This window comes from Meles meles, chromosome X, assembly GCF_922984935.1.
Source record: "Meles meles chromosome X, mMelMel3.1 paternal haplotype, whole genome shotgun sequence".
NCBI lineage: Eukaryota > Metazoa > Chordata > Mammalia > Carnivora > Mustelidae > Meles > Meles meles.
The window spans coordinates 70,951,226-70,977,560 of record NC_060087.1 but is presented as its reverse complement, the minus strand read 5'-3'; the positions used below and the strand labels follow the sequence as shown (position 1 = coordinate 70,977,560).

The 26,335-nt window shown below is 36.2% G+C and overlaps 1 pseudogene; it reads left to right on the top strand.

Annotated features, from left to right (window-relative positions):
- LOC123934684 overlaps window positions 1-26,335 on the top strand; it is a 114,882-nt pseudogene that overhangs the window by 17,814 nt on the left and 70,733 nt on the right.

Sequence of the window (26,335 nt, the reverse complement as noted above, 5' to 3'; positions counted from 1 at the left end):
TACCAATGATGTCTCAAGAATTATTTTTTGGCCATTAGCTCCAGACCGCACCAACACAACAACATTCAAGAAAACTATATCATAAAAAAAAAAAAGAAAACTATATCATTTGTTCCCTAATGTGGAACTTCAAGTCTTTTTATCTGGACTCCAAGTTTCTGTGCAAATTTAGTGAGTACTCTCCTCTCTCTTACTCCCATTTCAGGGACTTTTCAAAGAGTATGGTCTTCTTGGAACACGTCCATGTCGATTGCTCAGGCTCCAATCCCTTAGCCCATGGCTACTATATGGGGAAGAGAAAGCCTGCCTTTTGGCTGGAAGTTAGTACTCTGGCTAGAATGGTAATAAGAACCAAAAACTTGGTGACTTCTCTTTATTCCTGTTCTTATACAAAGTTGTCCATCTTGGGCATGGGACATTGCCTAAGTCACCAGGAATTCTGCCAGTCTTAAGATTCTTTTTTTTTTTTTCATTTTTTTTATTTGTTTATTTACAGCATAACAGTGTTCATTGTTTTGGCATCACACCCAGTGCTCCATGCAGTACGTGCCCTCCCTATTACCCACCACCTGGTTCCTCAAACTCCCACCCCCTGCCCCTTCAAAACCCTCTGGTTGTTTTTAAGAGTCCATAGTCTCTCATGGTTCATCTCCCCTTCCAGTTTCCCTCAACTCTCTCTCCTCTCCATCTCCCCATGTCCTCCATGTTATTTGTTATGCTCCACAAATAAGTGAGACCATATGATACTTGACTCTCTCTGCTTGACTTATTTCCCTCAGCATAATCTCTTCCAGTCCAGTCCATGTTGCTACAAAAGTTGGGTATTCATCCTTTCTGATGGAGGCATAATACTCCATTGTGTATATGTACCACATCTTCCTTATCCATTCATCCGTTGAAGGGCATCTTGGTTCTTTCCACAGTTTGGCGACCATGGCCATTGCTGCAATAAACATTGGGGTACAGATGGCCCTTCTTTTCACTACATCTGTATCTTTGGGGTAAATACCCAGCAGTGCAATTACAGGGTCATAGGGAAGCTCTATTCTTAATTTCTTGAGGAATCTCCACACTGTTCTCCAAAGTGGCTGCACTAACTTGCATTCCCACCAACAGTGTAAGAGGGTTCCCCTTTCTCCACATCCTCTCCAACATACGTTGTTTCCTGTCTTGCTAATTTTGGCCATTCTAACTGGTGTCAGGTGGTATCTCAATGTGGTTTTAATTTGAATTTCCCTGATGTCTAGTGATAATGAACATTTTTTCATGTGTCTGTTAGCCATTTGTATGTCTTTGTTTGAGAAATGTCTGTTCATATCTTCTGCCCATTTTTTGATATGATTATCTGTTTTGTGTGTGTTGAGTTTGAGGAGTTCTTTATAGATCCTGGATATCAACCTTTTGTCTGTACTGTCATTTGCAAATATCTTCTCCCATTACGTGGATTGCCTTTTTGTTTTGTTGACTGTTTCCTTTGCTGTGCAGAAGCTTTTGATCTTGATGAAGTCCCAAAAATTCATTTTCACTTTTGTTTCCTTGGCCGTTGGAGACATATCTTGAAAGAAGTTGCTGTGGCTGATATCGAAGAGGTTACTGCCTATGTTCTCCTCTAGGATTCTGATAGATTCCTGTCTCACGTTGAGGTCTTTTATCCATTTCGAGTTTATCTTTGTGTATGGTATAAGAGAATGGTCAAGTTTCATTCTTCTACATATCGCTATCCAGTTTTCCCAGCACCATTTATTGAAGAGACTGTCTTTTTTCCATTGTATATTTTTTCCTGCTTTGTCGAAGATTATTTGACCATAGAGTTGAGGGTCCATATCTGGGCTCTCCACTCTGTTCCACTGGTCTATGTGTCTGTTTTTATGCCAGTACCACGCTGTCTTGGTGATCACAGCTTTGTAGTAAAGCTTGAAATCGGGTAACGTGATGCCGCCAGTTTTATTTTTGTTTTTCAACATTTCCTTAGCAATTCGGGGTCTCTTCTGATTCCATACACATTTTAGGATTATTTGCTCCAGCTCTTTGAAAAATACCGGTGGAATTTTGATTGGAATGGCATTAAAAGTATAGATTGCTCTAGGCAGTATAGACATTTTAACAATGTTTATTCTTCCAATCCAAGAGCATGGAACAGTCTTCCATCTTTTTGTGTCTTCTTCAATTTCTTTCATGAGTGTTCTGTAGTTCCTCAAGTACAGGTCCTTTACCTCTTTGGTTAGGTTTATTCCCAGGTATCTTATGGTTCTTGGTGCTATAGTAAATGGAATCAATTCTCTAATTTGCCTTTCTGTATTTTCATTGTTAGTGTCTAAGAAAGCCACTGATTTCTGTACATTGACTTTGTTTCTTGAGTGAGGTTTCCTCCTCATTAGTCTAATGTGATCCCCTTCTCATCTTGGTCTACCTGCTTCTGGCCAGATCTCCACCCAGAGTCAGCTGAAACTATTACCTGTTTGAATTAAAACCCAACCAGGGGAGAGCCTGGGTGGCTCAGTGGGTTAAGCCACTGCCTTTGGCTTAGGTCATGATCCCAGGGTCCTCAGATCAAGGCCCGCATCAGGCTCTCTGCTCAGTGGGGATCCTGCTTCTTCCTCTGCCTGCCTCTCTGCCTGTTTGTGATCTCTATCTGTCAAATAAATAAATAAATAAAATCTTAAAAAAAAAAAAACAACAGTCCCAACCAGGGACCATTTCCTTGAGAAGTTGGCTGTAAAGACTACATGTATTGGAATGTCACTTAGACCATGATGGACTTCTTTCTTTGCTATTTAATGTCAAAGTCCCCTACTAACTACTTAAGTTACAAAATTGAGTACTTTCCTTTTGTAAAAATTTTCTAGTGTTTTCCATGGGTTACAAACAGTGGGTTCTTTGTGGCCTTCACAGTGAGGCCTTCAGCAAAGCAAACCAAGTCATAATGGGAACTTTGCAGCAAGGAAAACTCAGTCTGTATGCTGGAACCCATTATAGTCCATAATGCAATGAGACAAGTGGCGGGGGGTGGTAGGCAGGTCTCCTTCCTACAGGGCCCTTACAGCAGTTGGTGATCATAGCAATTTTATTCAAGGAGCTTCTTGGGTCAATTTGACACCAGGAACCTCTGACATATCTTGTGCATGGGATCCCACCTGGGAGTCAGGGAGGATTTTCTTGTTAATGGACCTTCTCTCTTCAGTCCCCAAGGACACTCCCTTGGGATGTCTTTTAACCAAATGGAAACCATTTGGATTGAAAAATTAAAAGCTCTGCATGGTCTTAATAGGATCGCTCAGTTGGATCTATTCTTCAGGAAAGAGGGAAAATATACATAGGTACCCTAGTTCCAACCAGGCTTTCAGGGCCTCAAATCAGGACCCAGAACCAAGGACTTCTTGGGGAACATGTTTGGTAATAAGCAGACCTTAAACTCCCTCCTGATATACTGCATGATAATTATCTAAGTAGGCCTCATCCAAATAAACCCAGGTTGCTGTAGGAAACGCAGGCCATGTCTAACAAAGGGGACTCTGACTCTCTCTCTCTCACGGTTCTTCCTAATAGACCAGGTTATTCTAGTGGTATGTGGGGAGTTCTCCCTCATTCATTTCCTGGGTTAATGACTATAATTGGTATCTCTGGTTAGTATACCTCAGGATAGGGACTTTAAGGGATATTCTGGCAAAATCCCCCTTGTTGCAGGAAAAATTCCCTGTCTTCCTCAGCCTGACATGGACTGCCTATTCCCTTTTGTTAGCAGGAAAACACGTCATCTCCTCCTCTGTTGGAGCTGATGAGCTCTAGAATAGGGAACCCTTTCTCTGCCTTCTGGCATCACTTTGCCTCAGTCTCCCCCTCTCCATCCTCCTCTTTCTTCACCAGGTTTGGTGTGGCCTGCATAACTGGCTTGTATAACATCCTTGTTTCCTACAGCACCATGGCTCCTCTTTCTCCCCTCACTGTCAAGGATCAAAGAAGATCATTTCCTGGAGTTAAAACCACTCACTTAAGATTTCCCCACCAGTGTCCCAGGTAAGAGTTGACAATGGGGAATAAACTGATTTTTAAAAGATGATCCAGGTGGGATATAATTCGGTATTTAAACTGACTTAAGTTTGCTGGTTCAAGGTAGACCTGTCTTTAGATTTATCAGCATTAAATGTGAAACTTCTATTCTACCGAGATTTACTAAAGGTCAAATAAGCTTGTGTTATGTGTTGCAACTTGTTAGCAAAAAGATGAATTAAATGATAGTTAATTGTCTCAAGCTTTCATGGGTAATTATTACGATAGCTTTCAAAGTCTTTGGTAGCCTTCAACTTTAATGTTTTGCTTAGATAATAAGTGGAATGGTACTCACTGGACATCTAGGCCTTTTCCAAATGAGATAAAACACTAAAGTATTGATTGCTGAATGTAGGTTTGTGTTTTTGACTTTGCACTGCAGAGAAACTAAGGATGATATTTGAATCTGTTAGTAAACCTGCTTTGTGCTTAGTAGATTCATAAGTTTGCCATCCAAAAAATTCTGGTGTTACAGTTCTCATTTACTACTCTTACTACTTTTCACTGGAGATTAAGGTTTCTAAAAGTTAAAATTCTTCTAAATGTAATTGAGACTGATTGAAATAAAGGATTTAATGAAAAATGAAAAGACCCCTACCAGGTCATATTATGTACTCCCGCTGCAGTAAAATTTGGGGCATACTCTTCATGGACTCATACCTAGAATAAAATCCATATCTCCTTTACAAGAAGCCAGTGAGCAAAGTAACATGCCTTCTTATTCCTGTGACCAGTGGAAGAGCTCAAATTTCTCTACAAAGGACAGTAAAGGACTGGAAGAAAATTTTAGTCCACTATCAAGGTCTTTTTATTCGGACTTCTCTTTCTCACTATAACATTAACTTTATTTTTTGTCTTTTCTGTGTCTCCCTGCCAAGACTCTTTCACTGCTGTAACTTCCAGCTGAGAGTGTTGCAGGCTTTTTTTTCTCCATCAGTGTCTGTGGTTCCAGGTCATGCCACTTTGAAGAATGAAGAGTAGACCAGAGTGGTGAGCAGCAAGGCATGGTTTATTGAGCAATAGCAAAGTGATAATACAAAGCTCCCAAGGTTGGAGGGGGGGTGCCCAAATGGGTTGTCACCAGGGTTTTCAAGTCTAGGGGATTTTATGGGCTCGTTGGCAGATTGTTTTAATCTGATTAACCCTCCCTGTGCCTGTCATTCAATTAGATTTTTGTCACCTATTTATCATATAGGAAAAGATGGAGTGCTCTTTCCAGAGTACTGTAAAATACTTTTATAGGTGGTTTCTTCTTAGGGCAGGCATCCCATGTCTCTGCCTGCCTGCCTTCTAATTATCCTTCACTGATAAATAATATTTTCTAGTCAAGGAGGTTCATATATGTTGTCTACCTTGGACTGTCTGCCTTTGCCTTTGGTAACTCCTATATATAAATTCCCCAACCCTGCTTTGTTGCCCACCACTCTTCATCTGGTCTACATCTTCATCCTTCAAAGTGGTGTGACCAAGAACTATAGGCAGTAAAGGAGAAGAAATTCTGTAACAATTGACCATTACTTTCATTTTGTTTCCATAGAATTGACTCTTATTACATACCCGGTGTATGTATTTGTACCATATAAGCCTACATTTGTACCATATAAGCCTAACTTTGGGATCCCACCTGCATCACTGCCTCCTGAAATGAGACATGACCCTTTAACTGAAGTGACCTATACTCAGGATGAAAAGACTTGTTCAGTGAGATATAGAGCTGTCTAACATCTCAGGTCAGTGCAAATCTACTTACACCAGATGTCCCAAGATGTTAGGGTATTCCATAATATGACCCTGTTAAAATATTCCGCAATATTATCCAATCTTTTGACAAATTTCTAGGCCCCCTGAGAACCCTGACCTATTTTCATGACTGGAAACTTGAAGCTTGGGACAATGGCTAAAACAGGGTTTCAGATTATTGCTTATATACTTGTTATAGGATTTGCTATTGTAATCCTATTTCAATGTGTCCTTTCTTGTTTACAACACACCCTTCCCCTGACTTTTAGCATATCTTCTACTCAGGCCATTAAAAGCCTTAACATTAAGTCTGATGCTTCTAGGATCACAAGGTAGATTATAGTGTTTTTCTTTTGACATTGATTTTTCTTTTTTGTGATGCAAGCACCTGAATCAAACTTTGATTGCTGAGGCATGCACTGCAAAGGGGCATCTACTTTAAAGATGGCTATCTGAATGAACACATTGCCAGCCAGACCATGTGATTAAGAACAAAGTTGTTTCCCCCTTCCCATCAGCTCCTTTGATTTCCATAGCCAGCCATTTGTGCTGTTTCTCTCTCTCCTTTTTGGTCTTTAAATTCCCACTTATATATTTTGGATTTACTACTGAAGAATGAACCTGTCAAACCCCAGCACCCCCCCTTGAACCCAATTAAAGCAGAACCCCAGGTCTCTGCACGTTCTCTCTGACCCCTTACAACATTGCTGTGTGGCCCCAGGTGTGTTGTGTAAATTCCAGGATTTGTAATCAATAAATATGTCTCTTTCAAATTTTCTTAATTGTTATTGTTGAGGGCATTTTGCCATCATAATCTCTTGGTTAGTTTGGTCCAGTCACAATATTGGTTGATAACTTGAGACCAGCACAAAACAATTCCTTAGCATATTATTCATAGTTGTTTTAAATTCCCAGTCTGATGATTCCAATATTTCTGCCATGTCTGGTTCTAATGTTTGTTTTGTCTCTTCAGATTATGTTTTTCACCTTTTAATGTGCTTTATAATTTTTTTCTTGATAGCTGGACATAATGTATAAGATAAAAGGAGCTGCTAAAAATTGGCTTTTAATAATGTTGTGATGAGGTGTGGGGTGGGGGAAGTGTTCTGTAATACTGTGATTATTCTCAGCATAAAGGGAAATTTTCTTTCCCTTTAGGTAGGACCAGATGGTTAGAGTGGGCTGGAGTTGGATATTTCCCTCCTTACATGTGGAAGGCCAGAGCTAACTATATTAGGTACTTTGTCCACTTTAGTTAGGTTCTGATGACATAACAGCAGATTAGGCTCTGGTTAACTAGCTCTTACCTAGGGGAGGCTTTGTTAAGAATAGAGTGCTCTGGGGTACCTGGGTGGCTCAGTGGGTTAAAGCCTCTGCCTTCGGGGGTGCCTGGGTGGCTCAGTGGGTTAAAGCCTCTGCCTTCGGCTCAGGTCATGATCCCGGGGTCCTGGGATCGAGCCCCACATCGGGCTCTCTGCTCCGCAGGGAGCCTGCTTCCTCCTCTCTCTCTGCCTGCCTCTCTGCCTAGTTGTGATTTCTCTCTGTCAAATAAAAAAAAAAAAAAAAGCCTCTGCCTTCGGCTCAGGTCATGATCCCAGGCTTCTGGGATCGAGCCCCATATCGGGCTCTCTGCTCAGGAAGAGCAGAGCCTCTTCCTCTGCCTGTTTCTCTGCCAGCTTGTGATCTCTGTCTGTCAAATAAATAAATAAATTAATTAATTAAAAAAAAAGAATAGAGTGCGCTGGCATATTTCAAATGGTTCCTTTTCCTCTCTCCTTGCCAGAAGGAGGAAATTATTTTTCTCTAATATTTACTGTGTAAGCCTGGTCTATTTCCTGTATTTAAAGCACACAAAATTGTGGGGACTTTTCTACAACTGAAGGTCCTGGAATTTTTAAATCCCAAAATAGTCCACATTGAACCTCTATCAATTTATCAGTTACATTTCTAGTTTTCTTACCCTGGCCCTGTGGTGGTTTCTGCTCATGAGTCTCTGCTCTGCTAAGTTATTATTTTGTGTATTTTCCTTTAGGTCTCTCCAGTTCTCGGGACAGTTTGCCCTGTGTCCTCACCAACATTAAAGATATTAGAATATTTGATTTTTCAATCTTTTCAGCCTTTTAACTTGCTGCTATAATATAGTGGTGACTTCCAAACTCTTTACATAGAGAACTGGATGATAGGACACTTTTTTAGGCATAGAAATGGGGTTGACAAATTGCACAAACTTCTTAGGTATTTGGGACTTGTTTTTATATTGTGGGCATATGTGTGAGTTCATTTGAATTAAAGTGTAAAAGGCAGAATGGATAAATCCTAGGACTTTGGTGACCTACCTTTGAATGATCTATGAAGGAATGGACATAAATTTTAAAGAATAACTTTTTAGTAAAAGGAAGAGAAAAAAAAGATGGTTATTTTGGCATTCTATGTATCTATATTTCCTCATTCTTAGCTAATACGTGTGGCAACTTGGTATTTCCCCATTACATTCTATCAAGATCACACAGTTAATTTTATTTATTCTTCTTCTATGAGAAGTCTAAATCACACTGCTATAAGGAACAGTAGAAACTAGTAGGATGTCTAGAGAGATTATGATTATGTGCCCCCCTTACCCTTTAAGTCTGCTTATGTCTATAACCACATTGATGTGATTATTGGAAAAAAAAAAAACCTCTCATATAAGAGAGTCACAGTCAAGTTCATCAATCACTAGATTAATTGTTAATTTTTTTAATCAAGTTTTTTAAAATAAACTTTAACTGGTCTAAGCAATCTAGTTTGTTTTGATAAGAAATATATTAGAGCAGTGATTTTAATATTTTTAATTTTATTTATTTATTTGACAGAGAGAGAGAGAGATCACAAGTAGGCAGAGAGAGAGGGGGAAGCAGGCTCCCTGCTAAGCAGAGAGCCTGATGTAGGGCTCGATCCCAGGACCCTGAGATCTTGGCCTGAGCCGAAGGCAGTGGCTTAATCCACTGAGCCACCCAGGTGCCCCAGAACAGTGATTTTTAAAGTAGAAAAAGGAAAGGACACAGACACAGACCACAGAGGTTTTTTTCCTTTCTTACCTTTACAAAAGATATTTTTAAAATTTAATTCCAGTATAATTAACATTTAGTGTTATATTAGTTTCATGTGTACAATATAGTGATTCAACAGTTCCATTCATCACCAGTGGTCATCACAGCATACTCCTTAAAGCCCATCACCCTTTCACCCATCCCCCTACCCACTTCCCTTCTGGTAACCATCAATTTGTACTCTACAGTTAAGAAGTCCATTTCTTCTTTTCTCTCCCCTCCCTCTCTCTCTGTCTCTCCCTTGCTTTTTTTTTTCTTAAATTTGACATGTGAAAGAAAACAGAGTATTTGTCTTTCTCTGACTGACTTATTTCACTTAGCATTATACTCTCTAGCTCCATTCATGACACTGCAAATAGCAAGATTTCACCATTTTATATGGATAAATTATATTGCATTTCATATATATGCCATTTCATATATATGCCTGGATGGCTCAATGGGTTAAGTGTCTGCCTTTGGCTCTGGTCATGATCCCAGGGTCTTGGGCTGGAGTCCCACATCCGGTGCCCTGTTCTGCAGTGAGTCCACTTCTCTCTCTCCCTCTGCCCCTCCCCCACCCAGCTCTTGCTGTTTTTCTTTCAAACAAATAAATAAATAAAATATTTTTAAAAACTCACTGGTCGATTCACATACCTGTACTCCTGGGGCTAATAATACATTACATGTTTATAAAAAAATAAAAAATATATTTAAAAATTCACTGGTCTAGATCTAGAAAGACTTTTATGAGTTAATATTAGATTTGAAATTCACCAGTAGGAAGGAATCCTGAAAATAATACCATTTAAGTTGTGAACAGAGTTAAAGGTGTTTGAGAATGAGTTTGGGGAATAATAGAGAGGTATGCAGACAACTAGGACTGTGGAATCCTGGCAGTCAAAGGAAGAGTTCAGGAAGCAGTGAGCATCAAATGCCAGTAATTCTTCTCCTTCTGATGCTTTCCTTACTTGTGGTCTCTCTTGCATACTCTCTTTCTCTCTGTCAAATAGATAAAGTTCATATATATATATATGTATATATATATATATATATGTGTATATATATATATATATATATATATATATATATATATACAAAATTTCTGCACTCATCTATCAGTGAATGCTTGGACTGCTTCCATAATTTGGCTATTGTAAATAATGTTGCTATAAACCAGGGTGCATGTATCCCTTTGACGTAGTGTTTTTGTATTCTCTCAGTAAACACCAAGTAGTATAATTCCTGGATTATAGGATATTTCTATTTATATCTTTTTGAGGAATCTCCATACTGTTTTCCATAGTGGTTACATCAGCACAAGAGGGTTTCCATTTCTGTACTTCCTCACCAGCACCAGCTGTTTCCTGTGTTTGTTGTTGTTATTTTAGTCTGACAGGTGTGGGGTGATAGCTCATTGTAGTGTGATTTGCATTCCTCTGATGATGAGTGATGATGAAGATCTTTTTATGTCTGTTGGTCATCTGGATGTGTTCTTTAAAAAAATTCATAAGCATGGAATGTCTTTCCATTTCTTTGAGTAGTCTTCAATTCTTTGAATTACTGTTTTATTGTTTTCAGATACAGTCTTTCACATCTTTGGTTAGGTATATTCATAGGTATTTTATTATTTTTGGTGCAATCATAAATGAGATTGTCTTCTTAATTTCTCCTTCTGCTGCTTTACTATTAGTGTATAGATATGCAAAAGAATTATGCACAGTGATTTTGTATCCTGTGACTTTACAAAATTCATTTATCAATTCTAGTAGTTTTTTGGTGGAGTCTTTGGGTTTTCTCAATATAGTATCATGTCAACTGCAAATAGTGAAACTTCTATTTCTTCCTTACTGATTTGGAGGCCTTTATTTTTGTTGTCTAATTACTGTGGTTGGATTTCCAGTAGTATGATGAATAAAAGTGGGAGAGTGGACATCCTTGTTTTGTTCCTGACCTTAGGTGGGGAGCTCTCAGTTTTCCTACATTGAGTACTATGTTCTCTGTGTGTTTTTCACATATGGCCTTTATTATGTGGAGGCATGTTTCCCTCTAGACCTACTTTATTGAAGGTTTTTTTTTTTTTATCATGAGTGGATGTTGTACTTTCTCAAATTCCTTTTATATGTATATTGAGAAGATCATATGGTTTTTATCCTTTCTCTTATTGATGTGATGTATCACATTGGCAAATATTGGCAATATTGGCAAATATTGAACCATCCTTCCATTCTGGGACTAAATCCCAATTGATTGGCAAATATTGAACCATCCTTCCATTCTGGGACTAAATCCCACTTGATTGTGGTGAATGATTTTTTTTTTATCATGTTTTGTTAGTCACCATATGATATGAATTTTTTTTAATGTATTGTTGGCTTCTTTTTGTTAGTATTTTGTTGAGGATATTTTTTGAATCAATGTTCATCAAAGATCCTGGACTGTGGTTGTCTTTTTGTAGTATTTTTATATGGCTTTGGTGTCATAGAATGAATGGAGGTTTTCTTTTCTCTTCTATTTGTTGGAATACTTTGTGAAGAATAAGTATTAATTCTTCATTAAATATTTGGTAGAATTTCCCTGTGAATCCATTTGGTCCTGTACTTTTGTTTGTTAAGTTTTTGATTACTGATTCAATCTTGGTAGATTGGTCAAATTATGTATTTCTTACTGCTTCAGTTTTGCAGTTTATATGTTTCTAGGAATTTATCCATTTATTCTATGTTGTCCATTTGTTAGCATATAGTTTTTCATAATATTCTATTTTGATAGTTTTGTATTTTTGTATTGTTGTTTGTTAGTTCTCATTTTTCACTTGTGATTTGTTTTATTTAAGTTATCTCTCTCTCTCTCTCCCTCTTTCCAAGATTTTAGAGGTTTCTTAATTTTTTTGACCCTTTCATGAACTATCTCCTGGTTTCATTGATCTGTTCTCTTATATTTTTAAAATTTTATTTCATTTTCTGCTTTTATTGTTTATTTCTCTCCTTCTGCTGGATTTGGGTTTTGTTTCTGCTTCTTTTTCTATCCCCTTTAGTTTTATGGTTAGGTTGTTCATTTGAGATTTTTTTTCTTCTCTCCTTGAGGTAGACCTGTGGTGGTATAAACTCCCCTCTTATAAAAGCTTCTGCTGCATCTGACAGGTTTTGGATCCATTTGTTTCCATGTACTTTTAAAATTTCTTCTTTGATTTCTTGGTTGACCCACTCATTTTTTAGTAGCATTTTTAAAAAAATATTTTACCTCTACGTATCTGTGTTTATTCCAGATTTTTTCTTGTGCTTGATTGATTTCTAGTTTCATTGTGTCATTGTCAGAAAAGATGCATAGTATGCCTTTATTTATTTATTTATTTATTTATTTATTTATTTAATTTATTTTACTTGGTGAGGGCTGTTTTGTGACCTAATATGTGATGTATTCTGGAGAATGTTCCATTTGCACTTGAAAGGAATGTATATTTTGTTGTTTTAGGATGGAATATTCTAAATATATATATTAAATCCCTCTGGTCCAGTGTGTCCTTCAAGTCTACTGTTTCCTGATTTCTTTTCTGTTTGGATGACCTGTCCATCAATGTAGGTGGGATGTTAAGTACCCTACTATTATTGTATCACTATTGATTAGTTCCCTTATGTTTGTTATTAGCTGATTGTTATGAGGGTGCTCCCATTGTTCTATCTTCTTGCTTGATTGTATCTTTTATTATTATACATTCTTCTTCTTCTTTTTCTTCTTTTTTTTTTTTTACAGAGTTCATTTTGAAGCTGTTTTGTCTGATATATGTACCCAGGCTTTCATTTGACATCCATTTGCATGATAACTGTTTCTCTATTCCTTCACTTTAAATCTGCCTGTGGTATCTTTAGGTCTGAAATGCATCCCTTGTAGGCAACATATAGATGGATTTTTTTTAACTCACTTGTCACCTTATGTTTTTTGATTGGAGCATTCAGTCCATTTACATTCAAAGCAATTCTTAATAGATATGTATTTATTGCCATTTTTTATGTGTTTTGTGATAGTTTTTGTAGCTTTTTTCTGAAGGTTTCTTCTCTTTCTTTCATGGTTTGTCTTCTTTATGTTATATGTGGATATCTTACTCTTTATTTTTTGCATATCTACTACTCTTTTTTGATTTGTGGCAATTGCTCAGTTTATATATAATATCTTCTGCATATAGCTGTTTATTTTAACTGATGGTCACTTAATTTTAACTCATTCTTTGCTACTCTCTCTTCCACATATCAGATATTTGATATTATTATATTTTATAACATTTTATTTTATGAATACCTTGACTGGTTTTTATAGAATACTATTTTTTACTTTTTTTTATTTTTTATGCTTTCATATTCCAGTCGAGGGTCTTTCTTTCTGTTCCAAAGAGTACCCTTTAATATTTCTTAGAGGGCTGGTTTAGTGGTCATGAACCCCTTTGATTTTTTTTTTAAAGATTTATTTATTTGACAGAGATTACAAGTAGGCAGAGAGGCAGGCAGAGAGAGAGAGAAGGAAGCAGGCTCCCAGCTAAGCAGAGAGCCCAATGCTGGGCTCGATCCCAGGACCCTGGGATCATGACCTGAGCTGAAGGCAGAGGCTTTAACCCGCTGAGCCATCCAGGCACTCAACCCTTTTGATTTTTGATTGTGAAACTCTTTATCTTTCCTTCTATTCTAAATGATTGCCTTGCTGGGTAGAGTATTCTTGGCTGCAGATTTTTCCCATTCAGTGCTTTGAATATATCATGCCACTCCCTTCTGCCTTGGAAAGTTTCTGCTGAAATATCTCAGTAGTCTTATGGAATTTCCCTTGTATGTTACTGTTGTTGTTGTTTCTTGCTGTTTTTATTTATTTATTTTTTATATCACTGTATTTTGCCAATTTAATTACAATATGTCTTGGTGCAGATCTGCTTTTTTGTTTTTTGTGGAGGGTTCTCTGTGCCTCCTACATCTAGATATCTGTTTCCTCCCCCATATTAGGGAAGTTTTCAGCTATTATTTCTTCAAATAAACTTTCTGTCCCTTTTTCTCTCTCTTCTGGAACTCCTATGGTAAAAGTACTATTATGTTTGATGGAGTCACTGAGTTCCTTAAGTCTATTTTTGTTTTGAATAATTTTTTTCTCTCTTTTTTTTTCATCTTGATTACTTTCCATTACTCTATCTTCTAGGTCATTAATTCCTTCCTCTGGTTCTTCAAGACTGCTGTTCATTGCATTAGTGGTGTTTCTTATCTCATTTATTACATTCTTCATCTCTGACTGGTTCTTTATTAGTCTTGTGTTGAGAGTCTCACTGATATATTCCACTCTTTTCTCAAGTCCAGTGAATATCCTTAGGATCACTGCTTTAAATACTTTATGAGGCACATTACTTATATCTGTTTCACTTAGATCTCTGCCCATGGCCTTTTCTTGTTCTTTCATTTGGGACAAATTTCTCTGTCTTCTCATTTTGTCTAAATCTCTGAGCTTGTTTCTTTGAGTTAGGGAAGTCAGTTATGTCTCCTATTCTTCAGGGTAATGGCCTCATGAAGAAGAGTTCCTGTAGTGGCTTGCTGTGTAGTGTCCCTTGTTCTCCGGGGCCTGATGTTTCTGGGAATGTCTCCAATGTGTGCTTTCTGGGCTCTCCTGTTTTGTCCTTGCCATGTTATACTTCAGGCCAGTTATCTGGCTTTGCCTGTTATAGGCAGTATTTGGTCCCTGGCCTGAATATGAAACATTTTAACTACATGTCCTCAGGTCTGCTTGTGAAATGATAGTTGTCACAACTGCTGCCAGAACTGAGTCTCTACAAAACACCTGGGCTGAGATATATTGTGTTGTCAGGAGTTTTGGAAGAATGGGAGACATAGCTGACTTCTTCTGGCTGAAAGAGCCCACTGAGCTGTGTCTTAGGCAAGCTTAACTGGGAAGGGCAATTCCACCAGAGCACAGGGTAAATCTTGGCATAAGCGTTACTGAGTGTCATTGCTTTGCTAGTTCCCAAAGTTTGACCTGTGCTTCTGCTGAGGTGTACAGTAAGGAAATGGTGACTGTTGGTTCTCTTGTTCCTGGAGGGGTAGTGTTTCTGCGAATGCTGCCTCTCTGAAACAAGCTCTGAGATGAGCAAATGACCTCTAAATTGTATGCCCCAGATGCTCTTCAGACCACTTTCCCACTGTATGTCCATGGCTGTTTGTCCTTCCTTCTCTCCAAGAGCAAATCCAGTGCCCCCTACAGTCTATCCCAGCTAAAACCACTGATTTTAAAACTCCAGGCTTTAGGGCCCATTGGTTGCAAGATTACAGGAAATCAGCCTCTCTCATTTTTGAAATCCATTTCTATGGGAATCCATTTTTTCCAGTTTGTTCCTTTGTGTGCTAGTCTCTCTCTCACCCCTTGTAACGTTATCCCCCTCCCCACCACAGCAGCCATGAGCATCTCCATATTTCCTAGCTTTTTTGATGTGGCGTCTTCTATACTTTTATGTGTAGAATTTGTTCTTCCAGTCTTCAGGTTGGTTTCTGGGCTATCTAGAATGGTTTGATAATTATCTAGTTGCATTCATGGGATGAGGTGAGCCTAGGAACCTTCTACTCTACCACCATCTTCCCCTCATAACATCTTAATAAAATGATTTTCCATACTCATTATCAACCATATTAGCTAAGGAAGCCTGAATATCCTGTTTCTTGCATCCAAAAATACCCTACCAGGAAGCCACCACCAACTGTTTGGGCTTCAAGGTGTCTGGGTGACTCTATTACTTAAATATCTGTCTTCAGCTCAAGTGATGATCCCAGGGTCTTGGGATCAAGCCACATATCATGTTCCCTGCTCAGCTGGGATCCTGCTTCTCCTTCTGCCCTTCCCCCCTGTTAGTGATCTCTCTCTCTCTCACTCTCCTCAAGTGAATGAGTAAAATCTTTAAAAAAATACTTAAAAGTTTAGGCTTTATTCCATTCCATACATATGAAAACAATTTCTTTTTTTTTACTTTTTAATTTTTTTACTTTTTAATTTTTTAAAAACTTCCATTTTTTCCTAATATATAACTTGATTATGTATAAAATTTTTTTTACAAAATTGATTTTATTTTAGGCTGCAAAAACTTACTGATTCGTTCATTCATTTTTATCCTGCAAAATTTAAATGATTGACTGCTGTCCTAGAGGGAAGGAGTCTTATTTTATATCTCATATGTTTTAGTCAATGGCCTCTCCTAAAGTAGGTGCTTAAGACTTGTTTCCTTGATTCATCTGCAGTGGATTCTGGGGAGAGCTATGCAAGAGTTAGCAGTTACAATGTTAGAGGAGGAGTACAAAAAGTGGGATTCAATGAAGGAAAACACCATTTTTTCTTTAAGGGAGAATGGACTAGTAAAATGCCATCTAGTGAACATCCACTGTGAGCAGGTGTTTAGGCATGATGTTATGAGACACCTTTTGTCTATTTATATAGATCACTGAGTACCTTGATCCATTCTCTTTGAATATAATCATTCTTTTAAAAAATACTGTATCAACTTCACTTGCCCTTGAAACTTGCCAAATTGACTGAAGTGTGAACTGAAGACTTTTATGGCTTACTTCCCCTTCTTTTTTTAATTTTTTTTACTGTGTTAATTTAGTCACCATACAATATAACATTAGTTTTTGATGTAGCATTCCAAGATTCATTGTTTACATATAACACCCAGTGCTCCATGCAATATGTGCCCTCCTTAATACCCACAACCAGGCTCACCCCTCTCCCCCACCCCCTCCCCTCTAAAATTCTCAGTTTGTTTCATGTAGTTCACAGTCTCTTGTGGTTCATCTCCCCCTCTGATCCCCCCTTCACTTTTCCTTTCCTTCTACATCCCCTTCTTTTTAATTTAATTATCCTTCCTCCCTTCCAGCTATTTTTGAGCCCATTTTTTTTTTTTTTTGGTCAGCTTCCCACTCTTGGCCATAAGATGGTAGCATCCCCTGATGTACTGCCGTGTAGTTCCACTGATGAATTGCCTTCTACAGTTAAATTGGGGGAAAAATTATGTTCTGCAACTGATCCCAAGGTTTTTGTTTATTTGTTTGGTCTTATTAAATCAGAAAGGTCCAGGTCCTTAGGATCTGCTTATATTAGGGGACTTTCTAAAACAACTTACAGTTCTGCTTAAAATTGTTGGTCAACTGTTTTCCTTGAGAGAGGTAGTCATTTTCTAAAATATACTTTTTATTTTGTTATAATTGCTTTTCATAATGATAAGTGTACTCTTATCCTCATCTCTTTTTCTCCCATCCCCCCACCCACCTCCTTTCTGGGAACCATCAGGTTGTTCTCTATCACTCAGAGTCCTATTTCTTGGTTTCTTTCTCTCTCTTTTTCCCTCTATTCTTTTGTTTTGTTTCTCAAATTACACACAAGTGAGATCATATGGTATTTGTCTTTCTCTGACTGACTTTTTTCCCTTAACATTATACTCAATAGTGGGAGAAACTCATTTTATCCTCTTGAATTATTCCCTACTGGATATAATTATATCTGTTCATTTTAGGATTTTAGGCCTTTTTCTTGTAATATATAAGCTCACCTATTGATTTTCTGTAGGTGATTGGTGGTCAATAATCCAAAGTGACTGAATGCCTGGTTCTAAGATTGGGTTGACAACAGCTAATGCAACTCTTCACATATATGTTGGTAGCAATGAAGCCATTAAACAAAGTTATTAAATTATTTTATTTTCAGGAGAGGTATACAAGACTATAGTTAAAATTTCTCTGTTAAGCATCTAGTATTTGAGTATCCATTCTTCATTCAATAATAATTTGTCTATTTTACAAATTAACAAGATTCTTATTTATTATAATGCTTACATAATAAAGTGCATGTTTATGGTAAAAAATAATGAAACATGGAGATGTGTAAAGGAGAAAATGAAATATCTTTTCCTCAAATTCAAAGCCCCAAAAACATTCGCTATTAATAATTTGGCATATATTCTGAGCAAAAAAACCTATATATGTTGATTTTCTTTGTTCATTACAAAATTAAAATAAAACACTCTTATTGGTATGTTGGTATGTATTATAATATATGTCTGTATATGAAGTATATAGTTTCACAATTTGCAGTTTTATTTTGAAACCAAAAATCATTTAAGTCCTAATTTGAGCTGAACACTGTAACATGAGAAAACTATGCAGAAATGTATATTCTTAGTTTATTAAATATGAAAGTCTACATTCCACGACTAATCCCGTCTTAGAAATTTTTGGGTTGTGTTTATAGTTTGTCTTCTTTGTGTATAAATGTATTTTCCCCCAATGATGTTGGCTTGCTTTATCTCTCTTGGTGTTTCCATTCTGGACTTTCTTTGGTAACTGGGACAACAATCTAATCAGATATCTCAGAATCTTAGTATTTAGCTTCTCACTTGACTCGGACATTGGTCATGCCAGCCATAGCAATTTATAAAATGGGGAGTTAAGCACCTTCATAAACCATTGCTTTGAGAGGCCTACCTGATAGGTAGAGGTGAAAGGAGAACATAAACTATAAACAGAGACGTGTGTTTCTCCCCAGTTACTACAAGTAATGGTGGACTTCATCACTTCTTAGTTAGAAGTGTACATTTCTCTAGTCTTCATTACTCATGAAAGGCTTAAAGGTAAATAAAAATATTCTTGTGTAATTGTAACTGCCACTATTTAAAGACAACTGAAGAATCTTTCAGTTGCCATGTGGTCTGAGAAAGTAATAATATTTTCTTGTCGAGTTGAAGGAAATTATAGATATTTCTTCTCAAGCAACTCATTACTGCCAGAAAAGCTATTAATGTTTGCCTGCTACCACAATTAACAGGCACTGATGTTTCTGACCAAGAGATTAATGTGGCTTTATTTACATTTTATGAAGATCACTCTGGCAGCAGTATACAATATGAATTGTATTGGAGCAAAAATAAAGGCAGAAAACTGTCACAATAGTCAATGAAAGGGTACCTGAAAAATTTTACTAAGACAAAAATGGTAAGAATGAAGATGAAAGCATATCAGAGACATCATAGAGTTATGCTCAACAAAGGAGTGATAACACCAATTCATGCTGTTGACCAAAGAAAAATCCCAGCATCATACTTGACTTTGCTTCTCCTTATCACACCTTGTCAATTATTAAGTTTTTTCACTTTTACCTTTTCAACAATATTTTGAATCCACTAATTTTTAATTTCACTGCATAGTTTATGAATGCTTTCTAAAATGTGTTAACTAGACACACCTACATGAGCAGGGGGAACTAATTACAGTTATCTTTATGCTTTAACATAAATTGGTGTCAGTCTGCTGAATAACTTTAATTCTTTTGTTTTGTTTGCTTTAGTTTTTATTCAAATTCCAATTAGTTAACATACAGTGTAATATTAATTTCAGGTGTAAAACTTAGTAGTAGAAAAACTTTAATTCTAAAATGATTTCTCAAAAAAGTTGCATGGAATTACTACATTTAGCATTCATGGCTATAAACTTCAAAAGTACAGAAATTGTTGTTTTCTTTATTGTATCCTCAGTAAATGGTACTCCATCAATATTGGGTGGATGAAAGGATGGATAGATGGATGAAGAAAGGGTGATATTGCAGAACTAGTCTCTTTTTATGTGAATTTCTCATCACTGAAATCCAAGATACAAAGTTAGATAAAGATGGACTGCCAGGAGAAACAGGAAATGTTCTCACTTCAGCCATTGAAATCTAGGAGTATTCAAGGTGCATTCTGAGTAATTAGGCATGTTAGTAGAGAATAGATTTAGTTAACACTAGGTCCACATTATTAGATATACACGGTAGTCATAGCGGGCTGGCATCTTTATTCTGGGGAACATTTCTTTAGGAGGTCATCTTTATAGAAACATGTAAGTACTGTCTACATCTATTTTTTTTTAGTAGAATGTAATTCATATGCCATAAAAATCACCTTTTTAAAACTGTATAATTCAGTGTATTTTTTGTGTATTTGCAAGATTTACAAGCTTAACTGCTGAACTAATCCCAGAATATTCCATCTCCTATCTAAAAACTATCATTCATTAGTAGTAACTCCTAAGTTTTTTGTCATCACTCCTTTAACCACTAATCTAATTTGACCTTTATGTAGTCCCTTATTCTGCAGTTTTATATAAATGGAGTCACACAATATGAGGCTTTATGTGTCTGGTGTCTGGTTTCATTGACTTAGCATAATGTTTTCAAGATTCTTCCACATGGTAGCCTGAATCAGTATTTCATTTTTTTCTGTGGCATAGCAATATTACCATTATACGGATAGAGCACATTGATTTCTGCATTAATCACTTGATGGGTATTTGGTTTGTTTCCAATTTTGACTATTATAAATAATACTGTTATGAACATTTCTTTACAACTTTTTGTGTAGTTACATATTTTAATTTCTCTTGGGTATATATGTAGGAATGCAATTGTTGGGTAATATATATATATATAACTTAATATATTATTATTTGAGGATTTTCCAGGATGTTTTAGAAAGCAGCTGCATCATTTTACATTGCCTTCAATAATTTATGAGGGCTCTGATTTCTCCCCATCCTCACCAAAACTTATTATTTTCTGTAATTTTTAGTACAGACATTCGAATGTTGTAAAGTAACATCTAACTGGTTTTTTTTTCCATCTCCTTAATGATTATCATGATGTTATTATTTAACATTTGTATATCATCTTTGGAGAAATTTCTGTTTAAATCTTTTGCTCATTTTTAATTTTTTTTTGTTTTTTTAGTATTGAGTTGTAAGTGCTCTTTATCTATTCTAGACACATTTCTTTAATATTATCTTCTATTGTATGTTGTCATTTCACTTTCTTTTTCCCCCCAGTTTTATTGAGTTACAATCGACAGATGAAGTTGTGTATATTTAAAGTGCTTAATGAAATGATTTTACATATGTGTACATAATGATTAATTGCCACAGTTAAGTTAATTAACACATCTATCGCTTCATATAGTCCTTTAATTTGTGTGTGGTGACAATGTTTAATATCTACTATCTTAGTTTCCCCAGGCCCATGGGTCAGGAGTCAGTGGGAAGAGAGTTTACATGTGGAACAGCTCCATCTTCCCACATCTGCTTGGTGGGTAGGCTTGAGAAGTTTCCATGTAGCTACCAGTGGTTTGTGGCTCCCTTGAGCATATGATCAGTGCTGGGGTTACAGTGAGCAAGACTGTGCTTGGAAGGAACCTTGGGCATCACATGCTGTAGATCTCATTTCACATATTCAAGTAAGGACCTAGAGACCATCACATGTGTCTCTCTCTATATATATACATTTATTAGCCCTTAAAAAAGAAAGGGAGCCTATGGAGATGGCAAAGGAATAGGAGGACCTAGGCTACCTCATCCCAGGAAAACAACTACTTAATTTTGATATCCCAAATACTCAAGAAGTTGGCCTGAAGATTGACGGAACAAACTCCACAACTAAAGGGAGAGAAGAAGCCACATTGAAGAAGGAGCTGTAGACATAACTAGCTTTTCTAACACAGAGAGGAAGTCAGGAACTTAAACACAATGTGGAGACAGAGGAATTTATCCTAAGTGAAAGAATGAGATAAGACCATGGCCAGATATCTAAAGCAAAGCAGATAAAAGTAATGTTACTAGTGGAGAATTTAAATCAACAATCATAAGGATACTCACAGGGCTTGAGAAAAAAAAGAAGACATTAGCAAGAAACTTAACAGACATAAAAGAGTTAAAAAAGAATCAATCAGAGATGAACAGTGCAATAAACAAGATTGGAAAGAAGCTTGATGCAATGAACAAGAAGCAGAGGAATTAATTAGTAACATAGAAGACAAAATAGTGGACAGTATTGAAACCTAACAAAAGAGAGAGCAAAGAATTATGCAACATTGGAACACACTTAGGGGAACCAGGGACTTCATTATTATAATAAATTTGTATTATGGGAATCCCAGAAAAAGAGAGAAAAGGGAGAAGAAAATATATTTGAGGAAATAATAAATGAAAACTTCCCAAATTTGGGGAAAGAAACAGACATCCAGGTCCAGGATACACAGAGAACTCCCATAAAGACAACAAAACCAGCCAACATCAAGACATGCTATAATTTAATTTGCAAAATATAGTGATAAAGGAAAAAAAAAAAACCCTTAAAAGCAGCAAGATGAAAGAAGTCAATTTGTAAGGGAAGACCCATTAGAGTATTGGGATATCTCTCAACAGAATCTTGGCAAACTAGAAGGAAGTAGCATGATATAATCAAAGTGCTGAGTGGGTAAAATCTTTAGCTAAGTATGCTCTACCCAGCAAGGGTATCATTCAGAATAGGAGAGATAGTGTATCCCAGACAAATACAAATTAAGGAGTTCATGACCATTGAATAAGCCCTCCAATAAATATTAAAGGGGATACTTTGAGGGCAAAGGAGAGGTCAAAAGTGAAAAAGACAAAAATGGATCAGAAAAAAAATCTCCAGAAACAATGACAAAACAAAAAATAAACTGGTGATAATTACGTATCTATTAATAACTACCTAAATAGTAATTGGGCTAAGTCTTCCAATCAAAATACACAGGATGTCAGAACTGATTAAAAAAATAAAAAATTTGTCAAATGCTTTTTCAGCATCTATTGAATGTATCATATGGTTCTTTTTCTTTCTTTTATTAATGTGTTCTATCACATTGATTGATTTGCGGATGTTGAACCAACCCTGCAGCCCTGGAATAAATCCCACTTGATCGTGGTGAATAATCCTTTTAATGTACTGTTGAATCCTATGTACCCCTGGGGATAAAAATACATTATATGTTTATTAAAAAAAATTTGGAAGGGGAGGCAAACCATAAGAGACTATGGACTCTGAAAAACAACCTGAGGGTTTTGAAGGGTCAGGGGTGGGAGGTTGGGGGAACAGGTGGTGGGTAATGGGGAGGGCACGTTTTGCATGGAGCACTGGGTGTTGTGCAAAAAGAATGAATACTGTTACACTGAAAAAATAAATAAAATGGAAAAAAAATAAAAAAATAAAAAATTAAAATAAGGATTTACCTATATGCAGCCTATAAGTGACTCATTTGAGAGCTAAAGAAACCCACACATTGAAAGGGAAGGGATGGAGAAACATTTATCATGGAAACGGATGTCAAAAAAACCCAGAATGGCAATATATATAGTAGTCAAACAAGATTTTAAAACAAAGACTGTAACAAGACACAAAGAAGTGCTCTATAACATAATAGTCGGGACAATCCAACAAGAAGGTCCCAAAATTATAAATACACATCTAACATGGGTGCACACAATTATATAAAATAATTAATAACAAACATAAAGGAATTCATTAATCATAACACAGTGAGAAAAGGGGATTTTAAAACCCCACCCCATCAGTGGACAGATTATCTAAACAGAAAATCAACAAGGGAACACTGCTGTGAATGACGTACTCGACCTGATGGTCTTAACAGATATATTTAGGATATAGTATCCTAAAACAGCAGAGTACACATTCTCTACAAGTGCATATGAAATATTCTCCAATATAGATCACATATTAGTTTGTAAAAGAGACCTCAATGAATTACAACATATTGAAGTCATACCATGCAACTTTTCTGACCACAATATAAGGAAACTAGAACTCAAGCACAAGAAAAAATTTGGAAGGATCACAAATAACATGGAGGTTAAACAACATGTTATTGAGCAATGAATGGATCAACCAGCACATTTAAAACAAATAAAAAAAGATACATGGAAACAAATGAAAATACAGAAGTCCAATACATTTGTGATGCATCAAAGGCACTCTTTTTTTAAAAAAAGATTTTATTTATTTATTTGACAAAGGGAGGTCACAAGTAGGCAGAGAAGCAGGCAGAGAGAGAGAGGAGGAAGCAGGCTCCCCGCTGAGCAGATAGCCAGATGTGGGGCTTGATCCCAGGACACTGGGATCATGACCTGAGCTGAAAGCAGAGGCTTTAATCCACTGAGCCACCCAGGCACCCCTCAAAGGCACTCTTAAGAGTAGTATATTTCAGTAAAGGTCTACCTCAAGAAGTAGGAAAATTCTAAAATAAACATTCTACCATTACACCAGAAGGAGCTAGAGAAAGAACAACAAACAAAACCTAAAGCCAGCAGAAAGAAGGAACTAATAAAGATTAGAACAGAAATAAATGAAATAACAACAAAAAAATAGAATAGTGCAATGAAACCAGGAAATGATTCTTTGAAAAAAACTTTAAAAAAATTGATCAACCTACCGCTGAACTTTCAAAAAGCAAAGGAAAAGGACCCAAATAAAAATCACAAAAGAGAAAGGAGAAATAGCAATTAACACCATGGAAATACAAAAAGTCATAGGAGAATATTATCAAAACTACAGACCAACAAACTGGACAAACTGGAAAAAATGAATAAATTCCTAGAAACATAGAAAACTACCAAAAGTGATACAGGAAGAAATTGAAAACTTGAACAGACCAATAACCAGCAAAGAAATTATATCAGTACTCTAAAAACTTCTAACAAACAGAAGTCCAAGACCAAATGCTTTCATAGAGAATTTTACTAAACATGTAAGAAGAATTAGTACTGATTCAGCTGAAAAGATTCCAAAAAATAGAAAAGGAAGGAAACTTCCAAATTCATTCTATGAGGACTGAATTGCCCTGATTCCAAAATAAGATAAAGGCTTCACTAAAAATGGAACTACAAGCCCACATCCCTGATAAACACATACGCAAAAATTCTCAGTAAAATACTAGCAAACCAAATCCAACAATACATTAAAAAATATTCACCACAACCAATTGGGATTTATTCCTGGTTGCAAGGAATATATTCACAAATCAGTCAAAGTGATACACCATATTAATAAAAGAAAGGATAAGAAACATGATCATTTCAACAGGGGCAGAAAAGGATTTGACAAAGTAAAACATCCATTCATGATAAAAAATCTCAAGAATTAGGTGTAGATGGAACATAGCTTATAAATCATATATGAAAAACTGAGAGCTTTTCCTCGGTGCTCAGGAACAAGATAGGGATGTTATTTAGCACTGCTAATTAACATAGTACTGGAAGTCCTAGCCACAGCAGTCAGACAACAAAATGAAATACAAGGCATCAAAAATGGCAAGTATGAAGGAAAGCTTTCACTTTTTGCAGAAGACATGACACTCTATATAGAAAACCTGAAATAATAAAAAATGCTAGAAATTATACACAAATTCAGTAAAGTAACAGAATACAGTATTAACATACAGAAATCTGTTGCATTTTGTACACCAATAATGAAGAAACAGAAAGTGAATTTAAGGAGTCAACCCAACTTACAACTTCACCAAAACAATAAGATACCTAGTAATGAACCTAACCAAAAAATGAAAGATCTGTACCTGAAAAGTATAAAACACTGATGAAAGAAATAGAAAGGGATACAAAGAAATGGAAAGACTTTCCATGTTCATAGATCAGAAGAACAAATATAGTTACAATGTCTATACTACCCAAAGAAATCTACACATTAATACAATCCCTATCAAAATACCATCAGTATTTTTCACAGAACTAGAGCCAACAATTCTAAACTTTGTATGAAACCACAAAAGACCCTAAATATCCAAAGTAACCTTGAAAAAGAAAGAAAAACTGGAGGCATCACAATTCCAATCTTGAAGTTATATTACAAAACCATAGTGATCAAGATAGTATGGTACTGGCACAAAAATATACATCAATATAGAGCAGAAAAATACACCATATCAATAAATGTATAGCATGGTACTGACACAAAAATATAGATCAATGTAGAGCAGAAAAAAGGCAGAAATAAACCTATAACTATATGTTCAATAAATCTTTGACAATTCAGGAAATAATATACAATGGAAAACATACAATCCCTTCAACAGCGTTTAGAAAGTTGGAGAGCTACATGCAAAAGAATGAACTTTCTTAGACCACACCAAAAAAAATTCAAAATAGTTTAAAGATGTAAATGTTAGACAGGAAACCATTAAAATCCTAGAGGAGAACACAAGTGGTAACTTCTTTGACATTGGCCATAGCAACTTCTTTCTCAATATATCTTCTGAAGTAAGGAAAAAAGAAAAGTTAAACTATTGGTACTTCATCAAAATAAAAAGCTTCTGTACAGTGAAGGAAACAATCAATGAAACTAAAAGGCAACCTAAGGAATGAGAGAGAATACTTACAAATGACACATTTGATAAGTGGTTGGTATCTAAAATATATAAGGCACATATAAATCTTAACACACAAAAATAAGTACTCCAATTAGAAAATGGACAGGAAACATGAATAGACATTTCACATAGAAGACATAAATGGCCAGGAGGCACATGAAAAGATGCTCAACATCACTTATCATCAGGGGAATGCAAATGAAAACTCCAATGAGATTATCACTTCGCATCAGTCAAAATGGCTAAAATTAACAACACA